Source organism: Danio rerio, chromosome 5 (genome assembly GCF_049306965.1).
Source record: "Danio rerio strain Tuebingen ecotype United States chromosome 5, GRCz12tu, whole genome shotgun sequence".
Classification (NCBI taxonomy): Eukaryota; Metazoa; Chordata; class Actinopteri; order Cypriniformes; family Danionidae; genus Danio; species Danio rerio.
In genome coordinates, this window is record NC_133180.1 from 45185119 (window position 1) to 45211327 (window position 26209).

The 26209-nt window shown below is 34.2% G+C and overlaps 1 long non-coding RNA gene across 2 annotated transcripts; it reads left to right on the forward strand.

Annotated features, from left to right (window-relative positions):
- Nucleotides 1-1884: 1884 nt before the first annotated feature.
- LOC141385592 (uncharacterized) lies at nt 1885-25022 on the forward strand. Of its 2 annotated transcripts, none has more exons than XR_012406315.1 (3): nt 1885-2364; nt 16743-16855; nt 23650-25022. It is a non-coding gene; the product is annotated as an uncharacterized lncRNA (long non-coding RNA). The 2 variants fall into 2 exon arrangements; XR_012406316.1 differs by having other exon boundaries at nt 1885-2342.
- Nucleotides 25023-26209: the final 1187 nt, after the last annotated feature.

Sequence of the window (26209 nt, forward strand, 5' to 3'; positions counted from 1 at the left end):
TGTGACACACCAACCTATCTGGCCCAGTTCAGGCCCACTTATGAGTTATTAACTTGGCTTAGACTTGGCCCAGATATGGTCTGTGTTTGGCCCTTGTCTAAAAGCCAGATTTGGTCCAGTCATGAACCGTAATTCACTGCGGCATGTGGGGTCAAGCAAAACCTGATTGTGTGGGCCAGAGCTGGGCCAAAGAAATTTTGCTATGTGGTTGTTACTATTAGAGTCCAGCTTTAGCCCTGTTTTAGCCAAGACATCAATGTTTGGACGTCTATTAGACCTCTTTTATAATTTTGTATTTTTGCAGTTTACAAAATAACAATATGGTTTCCCCCAAAAAAACATTGCCATTTGAAACCAGTGTTCAAAAGCATTTTTAGGCCCCCAAAAGTAATCTAAATTCCCCCAAGTTACCACTCTGCAAAGTTTAGCCGAGTTGTATTAGGACGTCAGTGTTAGCTGTGAGCTGCTGTGACATGCTGTTAGTAACAGTCTCCATCAGTCAGCTGTGAAAGACACAGAGCAGCCCAGGGCTTTGACACTTGACAGAAGAGCCTTTGCCAAATCCATTGGCCTGTCAACTTGTCTCCCTTTAGTCCTCATTTACTGAAACCTGCGCTGTGATGCAGAAGTGTTTTTCTCACCAAATGCGACGCTTTCATCAACAACAGTCTCTGTCCTTCAACACTCTCATAAAATCTATAGGAAATACAACAAGGAAAGTCTTTATAGTTTGCCTTGAGCACAATCAGTCGATGGCAGGTTAGGGGTGTCGTGACATTTGAAAGGTTAATCGGGATATTTTATTTTTTGTTGTTTTTTTTACAAGAGATTACTCTGTGTCGTCAGTTCAGGAAAAAAAACATCATACATAATCTGTCTGCCTGCTTGATCAATAACGCAAGTCAGTTTTAAAGTTGTAATCTGACATGCTGTTAGCTGGTTGACCTTAAAGAATAATACACACACACACACGCACACGCACACGCACATGCACACACACACACACACACACACACACACACACACACACACACACACACACAAAGCATTATATATATATATATATATATATATATATATATATATATACATATATATATATATATATATATATATATATATATATATATATATATATATATATATATATATATAAACATACATATATATAAACATACATATATATATATATATATATATATATATATATATATATATATATATATATATATATATATATATATATATATATATATATATATATATATATATATACATACATACATACAGTTAAAGTCAGAATTATTAGCCCCCATTGATTTTTTTCTTCTTTTTGAAATATTTTCCAAATGAGGTTTAACAGAGCAAAGAAATTTTCACATTGTCTGATAATATTTTTGTTTTATTTTGTCTAGAATAAAAGCAGTTTTGAATTTTTTTAACACCATTTTAGGTACAAAATTATTAACCCCTTTAAGCCATTTTTTTCTCGATAGTCTACCGAACAAACCATCATTATACAAATACTTGCATAATTAACCTAACCTGCCTAGTTAACATAATTAACCTAGTTAAGCTTTTAAATGTCACTTTGTAACGAGGAGACTGACACGGAGGGATATATTATGCAGTGTTTATTGATCACAATCTTACTCAAACACATGTAGAGCTCTACTAATATAGGATCTGTTGATATTAAGCAGTTTTTGTTTTTCTTTTGTTTTTTTCAACAAACTATTTTAAGAACTTTCTGCTAAATAACAAAGGTGTTTAAATTCTGATATCATAGTTATTTATGAAAAATATTATCTAATAAATAAATAAATATGTTTTATGTGTCGAGTTTGATGACCTCTAGAGGTTAGGGGGCGGAGCTTAGAAGACGGGAAGGAAGTGAAACCAAGAGCAGAGAGTCAGATGCGTTGGATTTAGAGTTTTTGTTTTAATAGTTTGCCTTGAAATAGTTACACAAAAGAAAATTCATGTGTTAGTTCTGAGTTTACAAAGACTGTTAACCCACATCCTTAGTGCATTTGAGGATCGCTGGACAATCTGTGTGGTTAATTGTTCAGAGAGAGAGAGAGAGTGAACGTCAGACCTGCGGACTGAAAGATCGATTGGAGAGAGACTGAGGCTTTGCTAATCGGGCCTGTTTGTTTCGTGATCGGAGGATTTACAACTGCGGTGATGCAATTCGGGATCGCGGATGGACGTCAGAGACGTTTGGAGTGTGTCTGGTTCTGTGAATGGGTACTGTGATTGTGACCTTCATTATTTCTACGGATTCTGTGAGTACTGAAAAGTGTTTTTTTCCAACGTGAGCTCCAACATTGCGCGCCAACGTAAGACTTAAATCCCAGCTGGGTAAAACATTTTATTTTGGGTTTTATTTGATGCTATAATGTTGCTCAAATGTGTGTTTGTTTTGTATGTCTGCTTAAGTGAAGCTGTGTTGTCACTAAAAGTGAATTGAGTCCTACAGCTTTAAAGTGATTTAAAACACAATGAAAGAAAATTAACACAATAGCCTCACAATATTTAATAAATGTAAAAAGTTATTATATGCCTTGCATTTGTGATTTTCTTTTACAGAAAGGGTGAAAATTAATGGTTAAATAAACCAGTGTGTAAAATAACTTGTAAATGAGAGAGTTAAATTATATTATGCCATAGAAAAAGAAAACAAATAGTCACTTCTACTCTGAATAACACTACATACTGTATATATCTGAGGCCCGGTATTATTAAGTGTGTGTTATTACCATTTGATGAACAGACATTTATAATTTTAAAGTTATAGGGATGTGCCTCTCACCTTGAATTTTACTTGAATTTCCCTAGACTTATTACTTTTTCTGAGCCAGTTAAGGGGAGAGGGCTACACACACAATATGCACCTGGGTGCACACACACATCCACAGTAGTATTAGTAATGGTTTCAGGAATGACGGTGAACAGACACAGAGTGAGTTACCAGGCATGGGTCGAAGGCAAGGGGCGTGATTCAGAATCCGTGAAGCAGGCTTGGGTCGAGGGCAGGCAGCGAGAATCAGAGTCCGTATATCAGGCGAAGGTCGTGGGCAGGCAGAAGGCGAAGCAGAGTCAGAAACAGGCTGGAGTCCTACACAAGAGATCAGGCTGGATATAACGCTCAGTAATGCTGGCCGGGGCTGAACAAGACTTCGCACTGACTGAGTGTTTGAGTGCGGCAGATCAGGTGTATGCACAATCAGCATAAATGGATGATGTAATGCTAGAAGTCCGGAGATGGTGACCTCTGCTGGCCAGCGAGGGGAATGACCGGGACCGAGTCGGTGACACACTTTAAGCTGTATAGAAGTGTTTTAAAAATTACTAGTCAAATATTATTTACTGTCATCATGGCAAAGATAAAATAAATCAGTTATTATAAATGAGTTATTAAAACTATTATGTTTAGAAATATGTTGAAAAAATCTTCTCTCCGTTAAACAGAAATTGGGGAAAAAAAAATAAACAAGCGGTCTAATAATTCAGGGTGGCTAATAATTCTGACTTCAACTGTATACAGTTAAAGTCAGAATTATTAGCCTCCCTCAATTATGAAGCAGATTAATGCGTTTTTGTAACAAAAGTATTTCTCATTTTTAAATTATAAACACAAATCACTAGCTTCTGGCAGCTGCTAAAAGCAGGCTCTTGACAGCTTCTTGACTGATCTCTAACTCGATATATGACACATGACATAAGATGCTTTCATAGCAGAAGCTCCAGTAAGTGTAGACAACAAGGATAACTAAAGCTGTTAACTAATTGAAAGTGCAAATCTTTCTTGTTTGTTGCCATTTTCTGCAGTAAACCAACATGGTTCCTGCAGGATGTGTATTCCTGGAATTCGTCTTTTGTCATGCGTCATATGTTGAGTCAAAGATCAGCTAAGAAACTGTCTAGAGAGCACATTCGGCAGCCACTGTAATTCAGTGATTTGATTTTATGGTTTAAAAAATAGATTTTTTTTTTTTTTGGCACACTTTACTTTAAGGGCTGTTCATAAAGCCAATTCGAATGTTATCATTCGATTGAATGGGCATTATTAGTGGTTATCAACTGATAGATATGGGCCAGTAGGGGCCTTCTGTGCCTACTAGTAACCATCCACATGGTTAATCAGCTATAGATCACATACTGCTGTGGCCCGAAGTTAACGAGAATTATTTATGTTATTTATTAGATTTCCCATTAATTGTATTATATTAACGTCTACCCCAACCCAACAGTCAAAGTAATGTAAAAACAGATCTGGATCTGGAGTCTTCACTATTAGTATAGCTGATTAACCATGTGGATGAATGATGACAGCCTTCTGAGCCTACTGGTCAATAAGTGTTATTAGTTAAATTCTGTTGTTTTAAATGCATTGTTTCCAACGTCTTCATGACAACTTCACATAAACAAATGCATCATAACCTGTTTGTGTCTTAATTATGACAACTTGACAGTATGAAGACAGCATAACTTGTCATAAGCTTTATTATCACGAGGCCATTGTCATAAGTTGTCATGGCAAAGACACTGACAGGTTATGTTTTGATGTATTTGTTTATGTCAAGTTGTCGTAACAAGGACATCTCAAACAATGTCACCTTTACATTTAAAAATGACAGAACAGAGTGAATCACAGTTAATGACAGTTGTCATAAGCATGCATAAAATATCCTTAATATTTAGTCCTGTCATGACTATAAAGGAATGTTCTTATGAACACTCCATTCAAGTAAAGTGTTACCATATTTTTTGTTACGAAAACATAAAATCTGCTTCATAAGACATTCTTTTCCTCCTGGCAGTGTATCAGTTAGTTTAGATAAGGGGTGCCCAAACTTTTTCTTTATAAAGAGCCAGAAACCAAATTTAATGGAGGCTAGATTACCAAAGGTAAATAGAGTTGTCATGCGTAATGCCATTTCCAAATTTATTTAATAATATTTAAAATAACTAAAAACATTGTAGTTTTGTACTAATATAGTATATATATTTTGGACATTTTATAATGTAGCCTACTTGTTACAGTAATAACAAAAACATCTCATTTATAGTTTTAATAGCTTAGATTCATTTACATTGAATCTCAGTTTGCTTTGTTTTTTTTTTTTTTGCAGCTCAGCAATAAATCAAACAAAAAAGGTTACGTCAAATTAGAAATTACGATTTTTTTGTTAAAGACATTCTCCCCAACCCTCTATCATTCTGCCTCAAGGATCAGTTTTAAGCCCTTTACTGTTTACAATATACATGCTACCCTTGGTAAACATTATTAGAAGACATGGGTTCAACTTTCACTGCTATGCAGATGATACTCAATGGTATATTTCAACTGAACCCGAGGAGACTGTCTAAGCTAACTAAGTGTATTAAAGATGTTAAAGACTGGATGACCAACAATTGTCTTCTCTTAAACTCAGACAAAACTGTACACAGCAGATCTCACAACTCGTCCTGCAATTAGAGGGATACAAAGTTAGCTTTAGCTGTACCATGAAAAATCTGGGTGTCATATTGGACAGCAATTTAACTTTTAAAAATCCTATCTCCCATGTCACAAAACTGCCTTCTTTCATCTGAGAAATATTGCTAAATTACAAAGTATGCTATCCATCTCATATGCAGAAAAACTAGTCCATGCTTTTATGACTTCTTGGCAGAATTACTGTAATGCTCTGTTTGCTGGCTGCCCAGCATCCTCTATAAACAAACTTCAGCTAGAACAAAATGCAGCTGCCAGAGTTCTGAAAAGGTCTAGAAAATATGATCATATCACCCCAATTTTATTCTCCTTACACGGGCTGCCCGTTAAATTTCGTATTGAATTTAAAATATTGCTTCTTACCTATTAAGCTTTAAATAATCTAGCTCCTGTTTATCTAACCAACCTTCTGTCTCGCTACAGTCCAACCCGCTCTTTAAGATATCAAAACTCAGGGCTTTTGATAGTACCTAGAATAGCAAAATCAAGTAAAGGAGGTCGAGCCTTCTCATTTATGGCTCCTAAACTCTGGAATAGCCTTCCTGATAATGTCCGAGACTCAGACACACTCTCCCAATTCGAAACTAGATTAAAGACCTATATTTCTAAGATACCATACACACAGTGCATCACTTAGCGGTACGATACATGAATGTGCTCCATGCAGGTTACTGCTTCTTGTTTGTATACACTATGAACAGCAGCTACACTAATTATTCTCTTTATGCTCTATTTCCACCGGGGATACTCATCCCAAAGCCCTCAGAGACTATGCAGTGCCATAGATTTGATCCCAGACCAGGGACGAGATGATGCCAAGGTTTCCATAATCCTGGACCAGGCCGTACCCTGAGCAGCTGCTGTGGTGGTCATGGAGGAGGGGAGGAGCGCCTAGACTGCAGCTCTGCACAAGACGTTTGGCCGTAGGAGAAATAATCATGCTCAACTGAGCCTGGTTTATCTCAATGTTTTTTAATTCTTCACTTTGGCCAATTAGTTTTTCCCTCACCGCTATCGCCACTGTCTTGCATGGTTCGGGATCTGTAGAGCTGTGCATCGATGGATTTGCTCTTCAGTGTTTGGACTCTCAGTAGTGATTATTAAACCACACTGAACTGAGCTAAACTGAACTGAACTTAAACTTTGAAAACTGAACTACACTGTTTCAATGATCTTCTATGTGAAGCTGCTTTGACACAATCTACATTATATAAGTGCTTTACAAATAAGGGTGAATTTAATTGAATTCTCAGATTGAACGTCGCGTCAAATCAAAGCATCTCTGGCTTAGATTTACATTGAATTAATGCACTTTTGAATCTTCAAAAATGGACATTAACCATATTCTACAGCATGATAAAGCAGGCATAAAATGTAAAACTAATCAGACTCTGTTTGTCTGAAAGAAGAAATTCAAGAAAGGACGGCTTGAGATTGAGTAAATTATCGGGTAATTTTCCTTTTTGTGTGAACTTTTCCTTTAACTGCTTAGGCATAATCAACTTTTGCAGACATAGAGCAGCAAAGAGGAACATTTTTTTCATACATCATACATTAAAATAAACGAGTGTATAATGGCATTTTATATAATGTATATTACTGTAATAGCAAAAAAGATTTCATCTTTTGATGATTTTTGAACATGGTATATAACAGAAAACACCTTATTTAATACATATTAGCTAGCATTGTGAAAATATTTTAGTTGTATTTTTTAGTTGGGTTGACTTTGTCCTGCACAAGCGTCTACACCAAATAGCTCGTATTAGACATAGTCAACTGCTTCTGTAATTAAAAAAGTTTCTCACTTCTCAACTAATTTGATGAGAGAGGCCACTGGACCAGCCAGAAAATCAATTAACAAAATCTAATTCATCACTAGACAGAGGCAAAAGAACATTTCGCTCACATTCATTCTGCAGTCATCAGCACTGATGGCCAAATGAAGGATAATGATGGTCTGCCCACATCTGAATCAAGTGAAATCTTGCGGCTTCTCAAAGAATATGATATATGACAATCACAGTTAATACATTGGACATGATGCATTTTATAAAGTTTGTCCCAAAAGTACAGTATTTAGACAGATGAGCTATATAAATGGCACTTTTTTATTGGGAAGTAAAATAATCACAGGGGCCATTTATTTACATTAAACAAATATAAATGCACAAAGCCTTTAAAGCAAATGAAAACAAGGCTTACTTTTTTTTGGATGCATTAAATTGAATGCTTTTTAAAAAAAAAAAAAACAGTCAGGTTGAGGTTGTCAGTTGCATTATGAGTCACTGATCTCTGCACTAGCGACTTTTGATGTTTAAAATGTTCCATTAAAAAAGTGACTTCATTTGTTACATTTAATTGTAGGCAATCCATAATTTTTGTTATGTGATGCTAAAATTAGCTGATCCTTTCATTTAATTTAAGAGAATATAGAATACAAAACATCTATTACTATTACTATTACTTGTTGAGACACAGACAGGACTAACTAATTACAATATAACCAATTAGTTAACAATCATTTGCTTCAACAAGTCAAGTCATAAAATAATGATACCATAGCAAATAATTAGCTAATAGTTAATTAAAGCAGACAGCTGGATGCTGGCGTACATAGCTTTGACTACTGTGGTCATTTGTGAAAATAATATGTTATTAGGAGAATTACAACTCATTTAACTAACACCACTTTATAGATTACTTAATGTATGAATCATAGAATGTTCATTTATATGAAAACAAATAACAAACATTTTTTTTTTACATTCATATTTGCAAAACACATTTTGTCTGTGTGATCAGTTACAGAAATTGTCATTTTCTGCCCTGTCAAAACGTGTTAGTGCTTTTTCAGTTAAACAGTCAAAAAATAAATAGCTGACTACTTTACAGTTTACAATTGCATTCTCAAAAGATGGCATTGAAATGATTTTACAACTAGCATATCAGCGGTATACAATGGCAAGTATATTTTGAGCCTTTTTAAAATGCATAACAGATGCAGCAGATGTAGACCTCAATTTTGATGCATTATAGAAAAAACAAATCACCACGAAAACGATCACAATACAAAACCATCTATGCTGAGAACACAAGTTGAGAAAATCTGTATCCACATTTGTTATTTCTGTCAGTTTTATGTACTAAAGTAGGACATATTGGTGCACATTTTTTTGTTATTAGTTCGTTTGTTCGTTCGTTTGTTCGTTCGTTGGTTCGTTGGTTCGTTCGTTCATTCATTCATTTTTCTGTAACACTTTACAATAATAGTGCATGAATATAGATGTATTAATATTCATTCATTAATTATGAATGAATGATGAGTTAAGATATGCGCTAATCATGAATTACTTTAACTACAACATGAGTCACAAAAGTTTATGTGTGAATAACGGCTACCTTAATTACTTGTTAGTATATGTTAATAAATGTATTCAATAACATTTAAGTTTAAGCTAAATTTAACCAACATGAACTCAAGCTGTTAATGTATAATTGTGTCATAACTTTACTTAGAGGGGCACGTCTCCATTTACTCATCCTAAACTACTCATGAACTCCTGTGTTCAAAGTGTTGATGTTGATTGAACACTTTTCTATTGTTATTCAGTATGATTAATTAATTAATTAATTAATTAATTAATTCACAATAAGGTTATATTTAGTTGACCTATTAACACATCATTATTCATGTACTGTCAGGGCCGGAGTGGGACTCTTTTTCAGCCCTAGAGTTTCAAGCCTTAGACCGGCCCACCTCAGTTCACCACTGACTACCGGTATATTAAAATAAGGTCATTTCCAATTCAGTTTCTAATTACACTATCACGTCTTTTTTTTTTTTTTTTTGAGAAAACAGCTGTTTTAGAACTTCAAATGTTCAACAACCCTTAAAGTATTATATGTCTTAACAATAAAAATGAAAAAAAAAATGTTACTCAGACGAGGACCGTACCCGGATTTTTGGCGTCATATCCTAACATGCTAACCACTGTACCACAACAGCTGTACATTAATTGGTGACTTATCCAGTTATATCATCATTAACCTGCAGGCTGCATCTTGCTCACAAGGCTAGGAGAAAATAGATAAAAAGAGCAGAGCTGCCGTAAAATAATGAATAAGAAGACTGTGGTCAAGTAAATAAATAAATTATTTTTAAAAAGTGTGACAGCTGAGAGCAACAGATTCTGGAGCTAGGGACACCGGCCCTCGCGGCCAAAAAACGGACCGGCCCACGGGAATTCTCCCGGTCCTCCCGATTAGCCTAAGTCTAGTAAAGGGTTTTTCTTCACCTAAGTTCCTGTTTTTTAGAAAATTAAAGAAAACAAATTCAGACTGAGAAAGAACTATGTAACTGTTAACCAATAACTGACAGCTAAAGTCAAAAGGCTTTTCTGCTTGACATATTGATGGCAGCTATTAAAGGGTGATGCACTTAAAACCTCAGCACAATACAGCCAATTAGTGCAATTTAAGTTTTGAACAACAAATCTTATGCCAGAGAATAAATCAATATCACTGCAATATAACTGAATGGCTTCTGAATTGTAGATTGATTGTTAATCCAAACAAACTATTGCCCTCCGCTCCAGACTAAACACCTTCAGAATCAAATAATGGCGACTGGAGACATCAATTGTAAAAACATTATATGACCAGTTGGGAATGAAGCCATTAACAGTGTTGATTATCATTCTTGTTAAGAGGGAACCTGAGATGCGGAGAATAATATGCAGATATGAGATATGAAAATAATATTCGCAATGACAAAGAGAGCCTGCCGCCTGATTTGACATTGTTTTGTGGCTTATGTTTATCAGCCGGTCTATTTCCTGTATGTTGTGAGGACTCAATAATTAAGACCTGTCACAACTTTCGCTCCGTTATTAATCTCTGACACAAAGCTGTCAGGAAAATATAATGGAAATCTGAACTGCACACCTGAGCCGAAGTCATTTCTTTATCAAAATAGTCTGATAAGAAGTGCAAACACACACAGAGAGAGACTCGATCCAATGAAAAAGTAGTCTCTGAGAAACTGACATACACATTTAATTATATTTTCATCTATGGGAACTGATTGGAAAGTCTGGGACACTGAATTAGACAGGTTTGAGCAGATTTTTGTTAGCTGTTGTTTATTATCAGACCATAGTATTTTTCCCTCTTATGAATTATTGCAGAAAATGCAATAAAATGTACTTGTTGTCATTCATTCATTCATTTTCGTTGGCGAATGAACCGCCAACTTATCCAGCATATGTTTTAAGCCGCGGATGCCCTTCCAGCTGCAACCCATCACTGGGAAACATCCATATACACTCAATCACACATTTACACTACGGACAATTTCGCTTACTTAATTTACCTGTACCACATGTCTTTGGACTTGTGGGGTAAACCAGAGCACCCTGAGAAAACCCAAACAAACTTTTACACCTATTTTAACTTATTGTCTTTATATCAACCAAATATGACTGCAATAATACAGTCATATTATATAATATACATATAATGTACATATACATATAATATAATATACAAGTAAATTCATTAATTAATTCTAGATTTACTTCATGATTCTAAAACACTTCAGATTCTAGAGCACGTCATGGGTATATGGGTGTGGGTATATTAAATAATAATAATAATAATAATAATAATAATAATTAACTTTAAATAAAATAACTGTAATCAATGAAATGTGCATCATATCAATGTAAATACATGCAAATTAGCCATAAAAAAATGTAAATTGTACTAGCTTTTAAGATATGATTTAGACAGCTAGACATATTTATCTAGATATAATATAGCCATTCACATCTGTTTCTGTTAAATCACAGTGAGTTCATGCATCTAGCATATTATTTAATAGCTACATTGTACTGTAACATGCTATGTCAGTTAGCATCTAATTATAAATTGACTTTCATTTGAAAATACCTAAGATGGCTGGAAGAACACATATTTATTGTCACAGTCGTGTAAAGGATCAGTTAATGACTTTGTTTATTCAAATCTTATTTTCATTCAACTACAGCAATTGCTGAATGCCTTTATCCATATTAGGGATTTCCTGGAATGTTCTACTTTTGTGAGGCATATATGGAATTTCTGCTTAAGTATGAATGAAACAGGCATTGCATGCATTTAAAGTGCTACAATGCCCACATCAACCTATTTTGAGTTAAACTGAAAACTGAAAAAAAAAAGAAAAGAATTGGAAGTAAACATATTTCTAGCATATAGATCTTTATTTATTTATTTATTTTTTGCACAGGTTTTGATAGAAATGTTATTGTCTATTATTAAATATCAATATTTTTCAAGGTATTGAATTTAGAATTTCAAATATCTTGACAACACTACACCTTAGTTAATCTCTCTGTCCGAATAAATATGTTTGTAGCTTTGTATCACATTGGATGAAATCATATTTTCAGATTTGAAGACAAGAAGAAAATTACATTTTTAAAAAACAAACTGAAGAAAGAAATTGCAAATCAGGAGAAGATAGGAGGCTCAGGAGGTATGATATGGCTCATAATAGACTAGCACATGAGAAGTGGGTTAATTTATCAATGTTTTTTTCTTTTTGGTGTTGCAAGTCACAAAGCTTTTATTGTTAAAAGACTGTCAACTCAAAAACCCTTTATTTATCATTAAACCATTTATATTATCCTAATATTAAGATAAGATTAGATCACCTTTTGGTGCAGGGTGAATTAAAACTTTTTTTTTGGGGGGGGGGGGGGGGTGGGGGGGGGGGTATCCCTTTCAACCCTAGCAACACCTCTGTTCCAAATAGAAATAGGAAAATAACAATGTTAGTTTAAAAATAACATATATATTTCTGACATGTCTGACATTTCTAATATGTCAGAGGTTTTTTTTTTTTTTTTTTTTGTAGGTTTCTCAAATCCTTATGTTCAGAGCTAGGAGCAAATTGGGAAAACTTTGCTTCAATGAAATGTTCCGTGTTTACATTCTTTTTTTTTTCAAAACACTGATCCAATAACTACACAAAGCAATAATTACCAAAAAAACATAACAAAACTGAAAATGTGTGTTAACAAAATAAAAACCTAAACTAAAACTAACAAAGCCAATTACACGGTTTTAAAAATGTATTCAAAAGAAACAATGACTAATAAACGAGTGAACAAAACATTAATATTACTGTTCATAAGTGATGAAAAAATCTAAATGGCAACAAAAAAAAAAAAGTAAATAAACAATTAATGTGTCATTAATTATCACTTGAGCTCCATTTAAATATTTTATTTATTTATTGTGCTTCTGTGCAGCATCACAACAAATCAATGGTGTTTTAGCCTTTCAGAATCTATGATTAATTTGATCTACAATAAAATCCTTTCAAAAAGCAAGATCTGTGAAAAATAAATATTTAAATAGCTTTCATTTAATTAAATTGCCCCACATTAATCCATTACAAAAGCTTGAACAAAAGCTGTTTGTGACTTGACCCATATTTGATCATAATTATCCTCATTTTTTAATTCTCACATCTTGATGAAATAAATAAATATTCGTAAAAAAACACCCAAGCATGTTTGTTTACTCAGCCTTGTGTTTGACTCTCTGTCTTTGTCCCCCAAGGTTGATTGAAATTGTGTTCTTGAATTTCAAATAGTCAAAAAGCAGCACGTAGAGCTTACAGACTCCAAGAACATACGCTGGCAGCTCACACACTGACAGTCTCACACACGCACTGGACTGAAGAAGTTCAAGCTTAAAAAAAAAAGACAAACGACTAGCTTGTTATTTTCAGCTTTTCATAACACCACGCTAACAAGGCTATGTTTGGGTAGACAACTGGACTCCGTCAGACTCTGGAATGGTTGCCTTTAGCGCTGGATGTAAAATTCAAATGGGTAAGGTGGTCAGTGTCTGTGAAACGGAGGCGTTGCAGAATAATAAGAGTACACAACGTGCTCAAGTGTGTGAATTAATCATTTCTCCAGAAAACAAATTCTGTAAACATGTGCGACAAGCTTCATAAAAGCATTTATTCACGTGTTTTCAGTGTTTCACCAGTGTTTCAGTGTTTCTGTTTTGCATTTCATAACTTTTTTTTTTGAATTACAAATTATATTCTTGCATTTTTTGATGAACATCTTATGAAAAATCTGACCTTTTGTTCAGGGGGATTTGCATGGCCAGTGTCGCTTTGATTAAGTGACCCTTAAGTGCATCATCTTCCATATTTATTTTCTATCATTATAGTTCTTTGCTTTTAAAGTTCTCAAAAGCTCAATGCTAAATGTGAATTGAAGGGATAATTCACTCAAAAAACAAAATCAGTAAACATTTTAATTTTACTCATCCTTAGAGCATCAAAGTTCTCAGTAGATCATTACTTGTGAATTAAAGTAGGCCTGCAGATGGTTTTAAGAGGTTTTGATGATATATCAACTGGTTCATCATGGATGTGCTGCCGACAAATCTGCAGCAACTGCATGATGCTATCATGTCTACATAGACCAAAATCTCTGAGGAATATTCCCAGGACCTTGTTGAATCCACAAACCATTAAGGCAGTTCTAAAGGCAAAAGGGGGTCTAACCTGGTACTAGTTAGATGTACCTAATAAAGTGGCCAGTGGGTGTATATTAGATATACATTATATCATAATATATAGTTTTTTTTTTTAGCCAAGACGTCTATGTTTGGACGTCTAGTAGATGTCTTATAATAACAAATAAATGCTTGCTGGGTCAAGACCATCTGCAGAGGCCACCTGTGAAAAGTAATAAAATTGACAATGTTTAGCTTCCTGCACAGACTGAACGTTTCTCTTCATAAAACCTTATTGATGCACATTTTATTTTGGCTGTATGTTTTTGACTGTCAAAATTCAGGAAACAATTGACAATTACAAGAAATTGTAATTCACAGTTTTAGCAACAAAACAAAAAAAAAAGTTCTTCTAAAGAAAAAAAGCAATTTTGCATGTCCCCAGACAAATGAAAAAAACAGCAAATTGTAGTTTGTAAACTATACTTTTAAAGGTTAATTCACCCAAGAAATTAAAATTGTGTTATTTACTCACCCTTGTGCCATTTATATAGGCAATATGAGATATTTTACATTAGTCAGAAGCACAGTGCCGTGCTTTATTGCATATAGTAAATGTGGGCTAAATGTGACTAAAGACAAACTAAGTTTAATTGTTTATTTTTTGTAAAAAAATAAAATAATGTTCATGGAGCTTTGTTTGATTACAGTTTAATGCCTGAAATCAATTGGAAACTTTTGGCAATGTTTTTGGTGCATTTTCTGGAGTCTGGACCATTGCAGTCTATGGAGGATGAGGGAGCTCTCTGACTTAATCTAAAATATTAAAATTTGTCTTCTAAAGATGAATGAAGAACTTAGTAGATTTGAATGACATGAGGTTTAGTAATTTATAAAAAGAAAGGGCGGGGTGGGAAGAAGGGCAAACTAATCCTTTATTAATATACAAGATTTTCATATAAGCCCAGTACTATCAAGCCTATCAAGCTGTCTCTCTGAATCTAAATCTTAATTGCCAAAGGCCCCACTTTGTTCAATGAGAACATACAGTGTCATTTTATTAAGTGTGCTTCAAGATAAAGTATGTTTATCACACAAATACACATCTGCCACCATACAGTACTTTTACTGACACCTGCTGTCAGCTCTGAGTGAACTGCACCTAAAAATTAAAAGTGTGTCATCATGTACTCATCTTCATGCCAATTTCTGATATTTTTAGGATACTGTGATTTCTCTGATCAAACAATCCAGTCATGTAAAAATGTATAAATTAGTAGTGACTCAATCAAATCGCAAGTAGGCTAGTGTAAATATTTAACTGCGAAAAGTTTACTTTAATATATAGTCTGCATATCACATTAATGAACTGATGGCCTGATTTTATTTGCTACACACATACTGTAAGCATGCCTTCTGTCAAAATAAAAGTTTGATTTAAGGAATTGTGACAGAATTATCTTACTGTTACATAAACTGTTCAAATGTCCTGACAGAAAATTTGCAGTAGTATTTAGTTAGAAAATTAAAGTTAATTTATTGACTAAATGACTGATGTTTCATCAAACCAAAAAACAAAACAAAAACAAAAGTAGAAGCAAATATGAAAACATTAAAATGGAATCTGGGTATTCTATAAGGCCCTAAAATAAATAAATAAATAAATAAAAATAAAATAAAAGGGTGGCACAGTTGGTAGCACGTTTGCTTCACAGCAAGAAGGTCACTGGTCCGAGCCTTGGCTGGGTTAGTTGGCATTTCTGTTTGGAGTTTGCATGTTCTTCCCATGTTCGTGTGGGTTTCCACCGGGTGCTCTTGTTTCCCCCACAGTCCAAAGACATGTGGTACATGTTAATTGGGTAAGCTAAAATTGACCATAGTGTAAGTGTGTGAATGAGTGTGTGTGTGTGTTTCCCAGCAATGGGTTGCGGCTGGAAAGGAATCCGCTGCGTAAAACACATGCTGGATAAGTTGGCAGTTCATTCTGCTGTGGTGAGCCCAGATTGATAAAGGGACTAAGCCAAAAATAAAATACAAAATAAAATAAAAGTAAAAAATAAAAGTAAAAGAAAATAAAAGAAAAAAGAAGAAAATAAACAAAAATGAAATAATAAAATTGAAAAATAAATAATAAAATATAAACCAAACTAAAATAAAATTAATAATAAAATATTAAATAAAAATAAACAAAATAAAATAACTAAAATAAATAAAATAAAATACAGAAATAAAAATGAATGTTAAAATAAAATAATAAATATTATAAAATAATAAAAAATGAAATAAAATAAAATCAATAAAATAAAAACAATAATAAAACCCAAGAAAAATACAATAAAATTAAAAAATATCGATTAAATTAAATAATAACATAAAATAATAAAAAGCAAATAAATAAATAAATAAATAAAATAAATACTCATTTTTAAACATATTGGTAAAAATGAAAACTGCCTTTCAGTGGGAAAAAGGTGCTTTTAAGCCTTTCGCCAAAAGTATAGAGGCTTAGACAGTCAGAGGGCTACCTATACCAAATCTCAAATGATAAACTGAGATATAATGCCAAAAACATAATGCTGCAACTCAAGTTTTGCCAACTCTGGAAATGACATTTCACAGCAAGTGCTGCATTCATTTCTCTTTCCGCATAGACAGACCTCCTCTACCTCTCTCTCTTTCTCTCTGCTTAAAGGAAGGTCGTAGGTTCATCAGGCCTGTCACCACAACTGCACATGCTGAGCTGTATGGATTGATCTGTCCCGCTGCGATGACGGGTACAGATACAGTCCCTGCTCGCACCACAAGGTGAGACACAAGGTTGGCAGCCCAACACAATCCCATCCTGTCACTGTAATTCCTTCATTTGCATCCAAAGTGCACAGCAACCCTCGGTCCTTGGTACGATATTTAAAGGCTGAGCATGTACAGCTGGATTTGAACAGGGGGCAGCGGCAGACCTGTTTCTGCTGACAAATACAAAAAACAACCACATTGGGGATTCAAGGCTACCTCTGCAGGAGTGTGCTGGAGAATGAAGAAGAAGGTGGACGGTATGTGCGTATGTGTGTGTGTGTTTGTGTGTGTGTTTGGCAGGTGTTTGCAATGCTTTAGTTGCTGCAGGGCCTCGTATCCCATCATCCGCTGCTGATTGTGATGCTCCCTGGAGAGAAAGACAGATGAAAACAAACAGAGGGAAACAGCAAAAGGGAAGAAGCACAGAGAAAAAGACAAGAAGCAGAACATATGGTTCCTATAGACAATTCCTGCCCTATATTAGTGCCACCTGAAAGCATGACATCCAGACATAAGAACGGCACAAGGCTTTACTGTAGATTTAAGTAGATTTAACTAGCTTTTTGCCTGCAGAGAGAATGTGAACAGAGCCTTTACAGGAATTTGATTTTGTCAAATAAACAAGCAGATACAAATGGTTGAAAAAAATATAGTGTTTAAGAAAACAAATAGCTGAACAGGGTATTTTCATGGGGAGAACATGCAAACTAAACACAGAAATGCCAACTGACCCAGCTGGGGCACAAACCAGCGACCTTCTTGCTATGAGGCGATTGTGCTACATACTTTACCACTGCTGCACATTATTATTATTATTAATATTATTAATTCATTCATTGTCTTTTCGGCTTAGTCCTTTTATTGATCCAGCGTGGCAACATCGGAATGAACCACCAACTTTTTAAGCAGGTTTTTGTGCAGCGGATACCCTTCCAGCTGCAACCCATCTCTGGGAAACATCCACACACACACTCATACACTACGGACAATTTAGCTTACCCAATTCACCTGTACTGCATGTCTGTGGTGGAAACCGGAGCACCCGGAGGAAACCCACGCAAACTCAGGGAGAACATGCAAACTCCACACAGAAACACCAACTTACTCAGCCAAGGCTTGAATCAGCGACCTTCTGGCTGTGAGGCGACAGCACTACCTACTGCACCATTGCATCGCCATCTGTTTCGAGTCCCAGCTAGGCCAGTTGGCATTTCTATGTGGAGTTTGCATGTTCTCCTCTGGTGTTCGCATGGGTTTCCTCTGGGTGCTCCAGTTTCCCTCACAGTCCAAAGACATGTGGTATAAACAAATTACTATGTTTGTAAACATTTAGGATGCGTGCGCAGGGAGGTGGCAGAAAAAAAACCCAGGAGCACTAGCATTTACAGCAAGGGAATGACATTAAATGTGGTTGTACAGATTTTGTTGTAGTATTAGAAATAAGATATATTGATTACACAATTTCTATATTATTTACACAATACTTTCAGCGTATTATAACAGCTCGTCACCCAGTTATAAGCACAGTGATTCAGCAAAATTAACGTTAAAGTGAGCGGCGTTCATCTGACAGGTCCATTTGCTATAACACCCTCCCAGTGGATATTGGATAAGACAAAATGGCCAAGCATCCAGCCCCAAATATAGAATTTCATCGAAGCTCCGAGTGATCTTACAAGAGAGAAATTAAAGGCAATAGATGCACCCTTTATGATGCAAGCTGAGATTGCATCACTCAGCAATGCAATGTCAGACACAATGCTCTATATGGAGTGAGTGATGTCACTGTGACGGGTAGGGTTAGGGTTGGGGTTAGGGGAGCACATTAAAAAAGCATTGGATGCAGCTCAGATTGCACTGCACCGAGTCTGCAGCCAGACCCCTCTTGTTAAAGGCCTACAAGTCTTTGGATGCCAACAATGTTGTTCTGTGTGGTCATGTGCAAGAAATAATGTTTTATGATTACCAGATTCAAAACTATGTAGTGCTAAAAACCGAGGTTCTGCCTAACCAAAAAAAAAGGAAAGAAGACTGAACTGTACAAGGCCTGGGTAATTAATCATCAACAAGCAAAACAACTGCAACCTGTCAGGGAACTGCACCTGTATGGCAGGGTATATGAACTTACACAAAGAGGTAAAGTTGGTTTTATAAATATTTCTCCTTAATAATATAATTTCATAAAAGTATTATTTGCAAACTCTAAATAGCGAAATCATATGAGCAGCCAATGACTATTAAAGTACAACATTGTTCACAGTCAAAAAAACAGTGTTAGTGTTGTTTTCAAGTCACACTTGCAGGTTATTTCAGACCGATTTTTTTTCAAAGTGTCGTGGTAAACAATATAGGGAGTGTGTCACAAGTTGTCACTGAATGAACGTGTGAATATAAAACCAGCTTTACTTTAATAACTTACACTTTCACGATTTATTCTTAGCATTCAGTTTCAGCAGTTCAATTAACCATGTTTAACTGTTTATGCTGAACATGAGACCTGCAGAGTCGAGCATTTTTAATTAGGTCATCACTTCATTCAGCTCCCTTTTAGCCAAAGACGTCTGCAATTGGCATTAAAGCAGTGTGGTGTACGGTAAAAGTTATGTTTTTTTATTTGTGGACTTTCAATTTTGGCCTCCTACCGCACAACACGACATGTTTGCTATTGCAGCCGGTCTTTTTTTGCAACTGTGTGACGTCATGAGTGACGTAGGTTGGCAATTCGTCTATAGGTTAATTGAATAAAATAAATTAGCCATAGTGTTTGTGTGTCAATAGATGCTTACCAGTACTGGGTTGCAGCTGGAAGTAAAACAGTGTAAAACAGATTCTGGATAAGTTGGCAGTTCATTCCGCTGTGGCAACCCCTGATGAACAAAGGGACTAAACCGAAGGAAAATGAATGAATGAATGTACTTTAAGTGAACATATAGGATAAGTAGACATGCATCTTTTTGGTACACCAGTTTCCAGTAAACTCTACTCCAATATATTTTGATTTGTCACAGATGACTTGAAAATGCTGCTGTTATTAATATACAGCAGTCCAGAAAACACCCAGCAGACTAAACCAAAACAATGCTCTCCAGACTGTGCAGATGGCACATTTATTACAGGCAGTTAATCCTAACCAGCCACGGCAACACCAAGCAAAATATTCATAAATGGGTGAGCTCGGAGACGCGATCACACAATACAGCGGTGCGCACAAAACGCCGCAGCACCTCTCATCCCGAATGCAGAGAGTTACCGGAATGGAGGAGCTCATTATTCAGCCAGGAGTTTTCATGTCAGAAGCAGCAGGGGGGCCTGGGTTTGCCAGGGGCTTTTCTCTCTTGCATTCATCCTTGCTTTAATACTCTATCTAGCCCCCCTTATTCCCTCTGAGAAGGTGTGGAGTTCATTCTTGTTATTGCTCTGGAGAGTAATGAGAACTGCGCTGCCTATGCGTGTTTGGAGAATGCATAATGATTTCTTTAAACACTCTCGATGTTGACCCTCTCCGGAAAGTCCCTGTTAGCATTTTTAAATGAGTATTGGTACATGAAATTGAATGTCACACTCTTCCGCACCTGACCAGACATTTCAGATCCTCTCTTTCATCTGCTTAATCGAGTTTTATACGTGTGTCAGAGCGATTCTGTGACTGTCACGCTTTTGCGAATATTTGCACTTATTAACCTTTGGTCCTGTTGGGACTGTTGAAGAAATTAATATTCATAGTGAGATATTAAATGCGTTCTGAAACAAACACCGGTGTATGATGCTGGGTAATTGTACAACATTGCAGCTTACTATAATGTACACAAGTTGTATTATAGCCAATTACAAGGGCAGGTTGCTGGTAGGCCTAAAACACTAAGGTAAAGCCTGTTGTTAGTGCACATTTAATGAACTTCTAATCATGTCACCAATAAGCCAATATTCTGTACAGGCTGAATGCTGAATACAGCTGCAGAGAGAGAAAAAAAATTGCCTTGTTTTATTGGCTGGCCTTAATTGAATTTCTATATGTGGCCTGTACAGAGTACATGTTGTGTTTGTTATTGTTAGTCTTTGTGTATTCTTTTCTGTGTTCATGAATTACAATAAACAAGTTTACACAGCTTTTTTTTACCATAAAGATTAGTCCGGTTTATATTCCACATACAGATATACAATATAAATATTGTCTTGTTTTCAGAAATATGTAAAATTAAGTTATTTGTTTCTTAAAACAAGCTAAATTATCTGCCAATGGGCTAAGTAAGATAAACCAAAAACAAGATTATTTTACTCAACCCACTGTCAGATTATTTTGCTTGTTTTAAGAGGAAGCTTCCTTAATTTTGTCATTTTTTTTCTGAAAATAAAACAATGTTTTATACAGTGCTCAGCATAACTGAGTATACCCCATTTTGAAAATAATTTTTTTATCCATTTTTCAGTGAATATAGGCAATGTGTTTCGGTGCATTTAAACAAAACAGATTTATTAAACTGATATATTTTTTAAAATAATATTTTAGTTATTAAATATATTTAGAAATTGAAAGATAATACAATTGAATTTAAGCAAAATATTGCAAAAATATTAATAATATTAATACAACCGACAAAATTACAACAATTTTTTTCCAAATTTTTTTCTTCTCTTGATGTTTCCTCTTTTTAAAATTTGTATTTGGTATTTTTCTATAACATGTAAATTTGGCTGTACTAGTTTTTGGACTGTTATCGTAATCCATTTTGTTCGATAAGCTCCAGATTTAGCTCTAATGCACATGCACAAATACAATATTGTATAAAAAATATGAATTTAAATGATAGAAAAAGTGTCATTTTTGATGAAAATTACGGCATTTAGAGGTTTTTGCATTTGAACTCTTCATATGTACTTATACATGTCTAGTAATGCTTCTTGGTTTAAAGGATTTTTAGTTATCAGGCCAATACCTTGAAGTGTATTTTTGCAACTTGTCATAGACAAATTGAACATGAACACCCTCTAAATTGAAAATGAAACTCAAAGATAATTTTGATCTCATCGAAAAAATAGAACTTAAATGAGTTAATAATATTGACCTTAAGATGGTTTTCAAAAAATTAAAAACTGCTTTTATTCTAGCGGAAAACAAATAAGGCTTTCTCCAGAAGAAAAAAAATATTAATAGACATACTGTAAAAATTCCTCTGTTAAACATAATTTGGGAATTATTTAAAAAAGCAAAAAACTAATACAAAGGGGGGCTAATAATTCTGACTTCAAATGAAGTGTGTGTGTGTGTAGGTATAAAAGCAGTTTAAAAACAGATTTATTAAAACTATTATGTTTAGAAATGTGTTGAAAAAATCTTCCCTCCATTAAACAGAAATTGGGGCAAAAAAATTAACAGAGTCTAATAATTCAGGGGTCTAATTATTCAATAATTCTGACTTCAACTAATATATATATATATATATATATATATATATATATATATATATATATATATATATATATATATATATATATATATAGAGAAACACACACACATATATATATATATATATATATATATATATATATATATATATATATATATATATATATATATATATATAAATAAATATATATAAATAAATATATATATATATATATATATATATATATATATATATATATATATATATATATATATATATATATATATATATGTATATATATATATATATATATATATATATATATATGTATATATATATATATATATATATATATATATATATATATATATATATATATATATATATATATATATATATATAGAAACAATGAATTACTTTTGAGTAATTTGCTGGATCAAAATATGTCCACATGACTTTATTTTGAATTTAAATACACAAATGTTTTTTTTTTTTTTTCCTGAAATAACACAGTATATTTAATTAAATTCAGTTTACATCTAATCAATTATGGTACATTTTGTTTGATCTATAGTGCTTGTTTTAAATTCGAAAAAAAGGATATGTGATGTTTCTGTGGTCAGTGTAATCTGCCTTAAGATAAATCGTTTAGTGCTATATTGTTCAGTAAATAAGGTGATTGTCAGTTCCTCCAAAACTTCTATCCAAGGCTCCTGGCCTGGAGCTGCTGTCCTAAAAAGATGCAACGTATATTGTTTGGATGTCTTACATTGTCTGATGCACACATTTATTATAACAAGTAGCTGCAAAGAAAAAAGTAATGCTATTGCACTTTATGTCTTTAAGTAATTTTCTATATATTTTTATATTTCCTTTTCAAATTATTGAATTTATTTCTGCAATGAATGCTTCAATCAATCAATCAATCAATCAATCAATCAATCAATCAATCAATCAATCAATCAATCATCCTTAAACAGGGACCCTTATTTTGTTTCTTTTATTTACATTACTCCAGGCTTTAGAGTCACATGATCCTTCGGAAATCACTTAAAAATTTCTGATTTTTATACATTTGATTTAAATTGTGCAACTAAACATTTGCTTAAAACTGTGATGCAAATGTGATGTCCAGAATCCTTTAAAAAAAATAAATAAATAACAGCATTTATTTAAAATAGATTTTTCATCTTGTAACAAAAGTCTTCACTGACAATCTAATGCAACCTTGCTGAATAAAAGTAATTTCTTTTTCAAAAAAAAAAAAAATGCTGACCCAAACTTTTTAGTGGCAGTGTACACATTTCTAAAAGTTATTATTGAGCAGTGCATCTTGAGGTTTTGTTTGAATGCGTCTGGGACATTCTGCTGTTCTGACAGTCGCTGTGAGTTCACGGCATGAAACTGTCTCTGTCATTACAGCTGTCAATGGCTCAGTCTGCAGAGAACGCCGACAGCGTGAGACGTGCCTCAGGAATATGGTAAGAGTGCAGATGAGAAAGCAGTGACCTGTGATTATGGAGACATCTTTAAAGGCTCTACTGAAGCCTGGGCTACACATCAACACAACAACCGTCTTCAGAGAATTACTGCTGGCTCTCAAGAAAAGACCCTGTGGGCTGGATATACGAGTTTAGATCCTGCGGGAACAATCCCTTCCACCTGACATCTCACAGAGACTGACAACCCTCTTCTGTTGCGTGCAAACTAATGGAAATCGTGGCCGCTGATCGATTAGGGCACTTTCTTAGAACTGAAAGAGAGGGTGTCTGGATGATGACCACTCCAAAATAGACTGGCATCCTTTCTGTAATTGGATTATGAATACAATTTTATTAAGTGCAGAAATTATATTATGACCTTAGTGTCAACCTTCTTCAGAGTGAAACTGGAATAATATTTGAGTCATTGCTCTTTTAGCATGCACAGTTCGTCGTTTTCTCAGGGTTATCAGGTCATTGGGAACTCTCTCATGTGGACTGTTGATGGGTGACCATGCAACGTTGTTATTACTGAATGTTAAAAACTAAGTTAAGTCTGTTGTCATTTGTATTTCATTGTACTCTGTGAGATCCTGCCCTCATATTGTCAAAACTGAATTCCCTGTACTGAAAAAAAATTCAGATGATTTTAAGTTAAGTAGCTGAAAACAATTTATTTGGGCTGAATGGGAACAAACAAATTAACTTGAACATTACAAAATTTAATTTCTTTGTTTAATCTCAACCCATATAAATTGTTTGCAACAATTTTTCAGTGTGTGAGGATTTTGAAAGTTTCTGGCCATGACAATTGAGCACACAGATGAACAGCAGTGCACCATTGACAATGCACATTTTTGACATATTATTTTATTAAAACAAGACAATCTTTTTTACCCGTCTAGAAAATACTTCTTGAATTAAAGTTTACATTTTTAGATATTTGGACTAGAAACAAAACAAAAACTCTAGTAAGAAAAGCATGTTTTGCAGATGTGAATCCATCATATCCTGTAGTTTTGGGATAAAATCCCAAGGTACAAAATCTTCATTATCATGGAAGGAGTGGCACCAAAGCAAGACTATCTTTTAGAAGCATTTGAATGTGGTTTAAATGTAAACTAAGTGAAGCCTGCTGTAGCTGTTGGACAGTCACTACAACACACCCCATATTCTGCTTCATTAACTTTTTTCGGCTTGCACAGTTTTTCCGTACTTTGTTCTGTTTCATCATTGTTTGTGTTTTAATTTTAACAAAAGTGTCTGGATTCTGGAACTTGAAATGTAACGAAAATAAAGCATTTTTAAAATTTCTGTAAATTGTAAGTTTCTTTATTTACACAGCCATAATTATAAAATTCATAGTAGTACTAGTAATAGTAGCAATAGTAATACCAGAATGAATAAATGTATATTTCCATGTCTGTGTTTTTCATTAGAGGAGAGAAGAAGACTAGAGGATAATATCACCTCTTGGGTCATACTGACCACGGAAATAAGGGATATTTTTGACCTTAGTTTGCTTCTTTAAAATTGTTAGAAATTTTACTCTGAGTTTTATTACAGATGTGGAGATTGTCTATGTTTAGAGATTGTCTAAGCCCAAACTATGCAGCCCATGACCCGCCAAACAATGTTTAACAGAGCAAGGACTGTTTCACAATATTTCCTATAATTTTTTCTTCTTCTAGAGAAAGCTAGTATAAAATTGGATTTTAACATTTTTAAAACCTTTTTAAGATTAATATTTTTAGCCCCCATAATATATTTTTTTTTTCAGATTGTTTTCAGAACAAACCATCATTATACAAGTATTTGTCTAATTACCCTAACTTGACTAATAAATGTAATTAAGTTAAGCCTTTAAAAATTGTACTTTAAGCTGAATGCTAGTATCTTAAAAAATATCTAGAAAATGGTGTGCTGTCATCATGACAAAGATAAAACAAATTAGTTAATATAGAAATTAGTTATTAAAACTATTATGTTTAGAAAGCTGTTTCTGTATAATAAACTGTATAATAATTACTGAGACAGTATAGGGTCCCCTTCACTATAATGGGGCACTAGGACCCACACAGACCACAGGCTGAGCAACCCTATGCTGGCTTCACTAAAACCACTTCCAGTTTTTTTATGTAGTGTTCTAACAAGATGCTAAGCAGACACAGCCCTGCTTAACTTCAGTGGGTGACCATATTAGAGCTGCAGAGAGATAGCTGTATAGATGTATACAAATGTTACGCACAACACTACACCAATAGTTTTATAATCACAAGCTCATTGACAACACAAAATTGTAACAGTCTAATACAGTGTTTTCTTGCCATAACGCGGGTCATTTTTTGCGGCCTCGCATTTTCGCCGATTTTTTTGTGCAAATTTGACAAGCTTTTTTTTTTTTTACAGCGCATTGTATTCTGCGTCCTGATTGGTTGTAGAGCATTGTCAATCAATCTCCTACATGTCGTGTCTACTTTACAGTACAAAATGCGTCCAGA